The sequence below is a fragment of the Penaeus chinensis genome, chromosome 9 (assembly GCF_019202785.1).
Source record: "Penaeus chinensis breed Huanghai No. 1 chromosome 9, ASM1920278v2, whole genome shotgun sequence".
Lineage (NCBI taxonomy): Eukaryota > Metazoa > Arthropoda > Malacostraca > Decapoda > Penaeidae > Penaeus > Penaeus chinensis.
Genome location: NC_061827.1, coordinates 19,025,902 through 19,033,401, shown reverse-complemented (window position 1 = coordinate 19,033,401; position 7,500 = coordinate 19,025,902).

Below are 7,500 nucleotides of genomic sequence, written 5' to 3'. Positions count from 1 at the left end.
TTTTTTTCTCTCTCATTCATATTTCCGAAGTATTATCCTTGCTAGAAATCGTCATTTTTTTTTTCTTTTGGTATCACTTATCCAGTGCCCCATCGAGTCACGGAGCTTACCAGCTGTGAATTTTTCAACAACACGTCCTCACTTGCGCTGTATTCATCCTTCCATGTTCCTTTTGAATATTTTGTTCTCATTATTATTATTATTGTTGTTGTTTTTGTTTTGTTATTGTCATTAGTATTATTATCATTATTACTACTACTATTATTATTACTATTAGTATTATTATATTGATAATGATTATTATTACTACTACTACTACTACTACTACTACTACTACTGCTACTGCTATTATTAATGTCATCACCGTTATTATTATTATTTTTTAATTATTATTATTATTACTATTATTATCATTGTTGTTGTTGATATTATTATTATTGTCGTTGTTGTTGATGTTATTATTATCACTGATAATATTATTATTATTATTATGATTATTACTATTATTCATATTATTATTATTATTGACATTATCTTCATCATTATCAATTTTATCATTATCATAATTGTTATTATTGATATTATTAGTATTATTATTTATATTATTATTATTATTATTATTATTATTGATATTATTATCATTATCATTATTATTTATATTATTATTATTATTAGCATTATTATCTTTATTATTGTTACTATCATTGTGATTGTTATTCTTATTACTATTATTGTTATTATCATTTCCATAATCATCATACTTTAACTTTCTGCATCCACTAGTTACTACCTAATAACTTACAACTCATAATACTTCCCTTCACCTTCTGATAGAAGGGCGATTCTCCTATACTAGAATATCTGTTCCTTCATATATTTGATGATGTTTAGGTTTTCTCTTTCTCTCTTTCTCTCTCTCTCTCTCTCTCTCCTTCTCTCTCCCTCTCCCTCTCCCTCTCCCTCCCTCTCCCTCCCTCTCTCTCTCTCTCTCTCTCTCTCTCTCTCTCTCTCTCTCTCTCTCTCTCTCTCTCTCTCTCTCTCTCTCTCTCTCTCTCCCTCTCTCTCTCTCTCTTTGTCACATACTTCCTACATAATCTCGCTTTTTTTCCCTTAGTGCTTGTGTAATTTCACAACTCCTTGATTTCCCATTTAATCCTTCCTTTCCACAAAAGTTTCACTCAGCTCTCTCCCCTTCTTGCCTTCTTTAATTTCAACAACTGTAAAGATACCAACTGATCTCATCGTGAAAGTGAAACGGTATGTCCTGTAATGCTTAATGACACCGTTTACGTCTTGCGTGATGGCGTTTATCCTTCGTCGATGTGCCCTTTCAGTCCTAGTTCACGACGTCCCTCTGGCAGTAGTTCTTTCACTCGGTTTAGCATTTATTTTTCGTTGTCTTTTTGCCCCTCGACTCCACGCTGAGCTTTATTTTCATTTCCATTGCAGATGACTCTCGAAGGAGTTTAACATTGCTCTTATTATATCACTATCATTAGTATGACGATTGATTATCATTATTAACATTATTGTAGTTATCCATATCATCATTGTTATTATAATCATTGTTACTATTATTTTGTTTATTATCATTATTATTATAAATTGTATTACTTTAAGATTATTATTGCTATTATTACTTTTTGTATTATCATTACTATTATTTTATTATTGTTATTATTATCATTATTATTATTATTATTATTATCTTTATTATTATCATTATAATTATCATTATTGCTGTTATCCTTTTTATCATTATTATTACTATTATTATTATTACTAAAATTATTATTATTATTATTATTATTATTATTATTATTATTATTAAAATTATTATTATTATTATTATTATTATTATTATTATTATTATTACCATTACTATCATTATTATTATCATTATCTCTACTATTATTATTATTAGGATTATTATTATCTTTAGTATCATCATTATTATTAATGTTGTTATCGCTATCATTATTATTATTGATATTATTATAATTATTTTTTTTTTTACCATTATCATAATTTAATTATTATCATTATCCTTATCATTATCTTATTATCATTATTACTATTATATTATTATTGTTATTATTATTATTATCATTAACATTATTTTTTTTATTATCAATACTATTTTCTTATCAATATTAATATCATCATCATTATCATTATAATCATATCACCATCATCGTCATTAGCATCATTATTATCATCATTATCATTACCATCATAATTGTTATGATGGTAATGCTATTATTAAGAAAAAAATCTTTCTTTCTTTCTTTCTTTCTTTTTATCTATTTATTACATTTTGATCATTATTACCATCAACCAATCCAGCATCATTATAAATGTTACTATTATCATTTTTTTCACTCGACGAGAGAAATTAGCTAACATCAAATTTGGAAGTGCTACGCCTAGGACACAAGCACAGAGTAATCTATTATTACGTGAATACATTATAGTCTTTTGCATATCAAACTAAGTTACCCTTAATCTCCCGCTATGCTGTATATTGAATGAATTAAGCTGTATCAATCATGGGTAAAGTGTTTCCATTGAATCCAAATTGAACTTGCATCTAAACGTCATTTCTTCCGCACCACAAATGCTTGCTATATACCGAATGACTGAGTAAGTATTAACAGGGGAAGTGTCCCAAACATATAGATACATGCCAAACAGCTAAGAAAAAAAATACACATAAAAACGTAGAAATAGACAGAAAAATTGCATCCCCACAAATACGTATATGTTACCTCCCTTATTTGTGTGTGTTTCTGTGTGTGTGTGTGTGTGTGTGTGTGTGTGTGTGTGTGTGTGTGTGTGTGTGTGTGTGTGTGTGTGTGTGTGTGTGAAGAGAGAGAGAGAGAGAGAGAGAGAGAGAGAGAGAGAGAGAGAGAGAGAGAGAGAGAGAGAGAGAGAGAGAGAGAGAGAGGGGGGGGGGGAGAGAGAGAGAGAGGGAGTGAGGGAGAGAGAGAGTATATTTCCGCAGGTACAAAAATAACACCACCCAAAGTGCAGTAAATACTACTCGGGCTGTAGATATTTTCATAATGTATTTGAACTTTTCAATAAATTAGGATTTCCAAAATCTATCTGTCTTTCCCCTGGATAACCGTGAAAACACATGAATGTTATATAAGCGCACCAACATATTAATGATAAAGTTATCTGATGCGTTTATTTGTACTGATTAACAAATATGATAATGAGCGGCAGAGCATCAACTGCAAAATTGCTGTCATTGATAATACTCTTTGTAATGTAATTTCACGTTATTATGATATACTGTTTTATACATATATCATGACAAGTGTTCTTATTACTGCTGTAGCCATTACTTTAACAAGTCCTATTATTAGTGTCAGTAGCATTGGTGTTTGTATACTGTTTACCGTTTATTATCATATCCCTTCTTATTGTCATTACCCGTTATACCCGTTATCAGATTAATGTTACTGTAACTGTTATAATTATCTATAATTATCGTTACATTCTTGCTGTTGTTATCGATACTATATTAGTCATTATAATCATTACCAATACTAATATAATCATCTTCATTATTATTATGTTCATTATACAATTGTCATTATCATTATGATTATTATAGACAGGTCCCATACTCAAATATTAAATAATTTAAGTCACCTGTTTCTTCCTGCGATGCGTTAAAGGCACAAAACTCGTATTTTGTTTCCTTTTTAGCGAACTAACATGGAGCTTTCAAATTATGGACAAATTAAAAATCCTAGGTAACAGGAAACATGCAATTTTATCACGAACTATGATGAAACTGTGCGTAGGATGCTTGTATGCCAAGGATGAGTTTATTGCATTTTGCTACTTTTGCTGATGTTAGTCCTTGGCAAAGAACGCGTCCTTATCTCTGTGTAAATACTTGTGTGAAAAGGAAAACATCCACAATAAGAAAATAAATTAAATCGTAACGTTTTGATCTCTTCACGAGTTCTTCATCAGACAAATAAATAACCGAAATGATGAAGAACTCTTGAAGTTTTCGATGCAATATCTTTTCTTATTGTGGCTGTTTTCCTTTCCATCTTTGAGTGCGCGCTACTGTGTTTGTGTTCATACACTTGTGTGTTTTCACATAATGTAATAGCTGCCAAAACCTTTTCCTTTTTGACAGCGTGTTAGATCATGATCTTTGGTTAAGTGCTCATTACAACCGTCAAACCTATTCCACACGTTGATTGAAAAAAAAAAAAAAAAAGATTAGTGCGCAAAGACTTTCCATCCCATAGCCTGTTATAGCTATGGGATGGATTATATCCTTGCTGGGGTGTAACTTCGCAATAGTAACAAAATTTGCAGGAAGAAATTTACCAGTTTGCGATGACTGTCGTCTGCTTTTAACCATCACCTGATGGTCAGTTTCTCTCAATTTTATACAGTTCATACAGAGACACCACAATGGACATTATGAAGATAAAAGGAATGGTTGAAACTGTAAATAGAAAAAAAAAAAAACTTCAACACTAAATTACTCAGAGATTGTATTTTGTAAGCAGTATTTGACAGGTGCTCAGTGTCACCCCATCATGTATTTTCATACATCATCTGAGTTTTAGGATATCACAAGCTGAATACACAGATTTTGGATTTTAGGACGGAAGACAGTATAACTTACGTAAATACTTTTCATATGAAATTACTGGTAATTTCGATATTATAGAAAAGGCATTTGAATTTCTAAAAGTGCTAAGATGTGACTGGACGTTGAAATATGTAATTAGGGTAGAATATGATATGTACGATGTTCTTCGCAAACAGATGATATAGGGTCTTTGTCAGCAATTATATTAACGCGAACAATATATCCACGGGTAAGTTTACCAAATACCTACACGCTTAACTACTCCATACGCAGTACCTAAGGGTTCAACTAATCTTCATACGTAAAGCACCCGCTCACGAAATGGGGAACTATATTATTTCATGAAGGACAACCATTGCTTTTTGATCGTCTAGAAATATCCCAACTCACCCATACAGTTTGATAGACTACGTTCGTCATGTAACTGTACATTGCTGTCTGGAGGAGAGAACAAAGCTGCTGGGCATTTTCGTTATCTTTGTTACCTCGTCTTTTACTCCCAACAATGAAAAAAAGAAGTTCAAATACCGTAAAAACTATTCAACTTAGAAATCCTCAAATAACCTTCAGTTTGGCATTAATGATTATAGCCAACCCTCTTGACACAAATTCTTGTTCACTTTCCGATGGTGGATTTTGATCACTGTGTGCTTCTGCTGCTTTTAGCTTTCTAGTGAAAACGTTCTATTTTATCGAAAACCATAGAGACATTGGTAATGTGTAATTGAAAAGATGCAGTAAGTTACAATGTGCATGAGAAGACAAACTGCCACAGAAAAATACATTAGAGTTTAAAATTTGACCAATTTTGGCTCATGAATCATAATCTGTATGGGAAACTATAAAAATCAAGATACATATTTTTCATGACAGATAAAGCAACACACTGATCGAGTAACGGCTTATTTCTATTTGTCAAGCAGTGCATATTTCTATGAGGGGACCATCGCTGTATACAGTATTCCAGTACAGTTTTATTCAGGCCCTTATTGGTTGTTAGCCTGACATGACCAACAATTATTTCATATGATACAGTCCTTGAAGACGGAGTTTAGAATTACCGTTACCATATGTGCTAAAAAGACTGCCATGTCTTCATTTTCTCATGGCAGACTAGAATAAAAGACAAGAGATTAAAACTGAACAGTCTGTTTGTTCACTTTGATCTCCTAGTTTCAGGGGATCGCGTGTGAATTCTTCCTCTTCCTTCTTTCGTTTAAAGTCTCAACCACCAAAAGGATGTTATTTTATCTCCTCTCCCACAAATTCCCTCCTCTCCCATTCTTCTTCATCCCCTTCTCTCCCATTATTCTCAATTCCCTCCTCTCTTATTTCTTTCTATCTCTCCTATTCTCCATCTCATCTTTTTTTTTCCATCTCCTCTCCTATTCTTCTCCATCCCCTCCTTATCTCTTCTCCATCCCCCCCCCCCCCCACCATTCTACCCCATTTTCTCCTCTGCTTTTCGTCTCCATCTTCCTCCTATTTCTTCTGTGTCTCCTCCTCGCCTATGGTTCTGCATCCCTTTGTTTCACTTATTCTTCTCCATTTCCTCCTTTCCTACTCTTTTGCATTTCCTCCTCTCCTGTTCTTTTCCATAACCTCCTCTACTATTCTTCTGCATACCCTTCTTCTCTTAAACTTCTCCATCTCCTCCTTTCCAATTCTTCTCCATTTCCTCTTCTCCTATTCTCCAATCCTTCCTCTCCTCTTCTCCATCCTCTCTTTTCGTATTCTTCTTCATCTTCTCTACTATTCCTCTCCATCCCCTCATCTCCCATTCTTCTCCACCCCCCCCCCCCTGTCCTATTTTTCTGCAACCCTTCCAATCTATTCTTGTCCTCGGCTCCATTTTATCTTCTCATATTCTTCTCCATCGCCTTCTCTCCCATTCTTCTCTATCTCTCGCTCACCTATTCTTCTCATAATCATAATCTGCCCCTCTTCTGTTCTTGTCAAATTCCTCTCCTATTTTTGTCCATCGCCTCCTCTCATATTCTCCCCCATATCCTTCTCTCCTATTCTTCTCCAGCTCTACCTCTCCTATTCTTCTCCAGCTCTTCCTCTCCTACTCTTTTCCAATTTCTCTTCTCCTATTCTCCTTCATCTCCCCCTCTCCTATTCTTCTTCTCCCTCTCTCCTATTCTTCTCCATCCCCTCCTCTCCTCTCCTCTCCTCTCCTCTCCTCTCCGTTCCCAACAATTATCACTCTGACATATCCAATTTCGTAGCAGTAGCAGGGCATTGACAACACGCCGCCTACAGAATATAACACCTGTTGGGTAATTTCCCTACAAAAAAGAAACGTGAATCGATTTGCTGTATCGTCATCCCTACGACATCAGTGCTTGAAATGGTGAAAATTCGTAAATGTTATTCCAGTCAAAATGTTTCGCTAAAGGGGATTAATAGGGATTTTGAATATGTGATATTGAACAGGTTTCTGCGCCAAATGATACTGACTTTTAGATAGAATTGGGTTCTCAGTCCAACTTTTTGTGCCGCGATTATAGCTCTTGTCATAATCATTATTTGAATTATGAATACCATCGTCATCATCATTATTATCATTATAATCATTATAATCACCAAAGATCTTGAAATTATTCATATCTGTTTTTCATATTCATTGCTGTTCTTACCATTGCCAGTTGCTATTGGTATTGCTTTATTTTCATTACTATTGACAGTGACATTGCCCTTGTCACTGATATCATTATTACCAGTGCAGTCAAGGTCTTAGCTTCTTAATGTCCTTTTAAATAATTTTGATGATATTATTATAATGATTAAGACTGAAAATACGATTTACACGATATACTGCAATATGCCTCGAAGAAAGATAGAGAGATCGTACATTCAAGCAT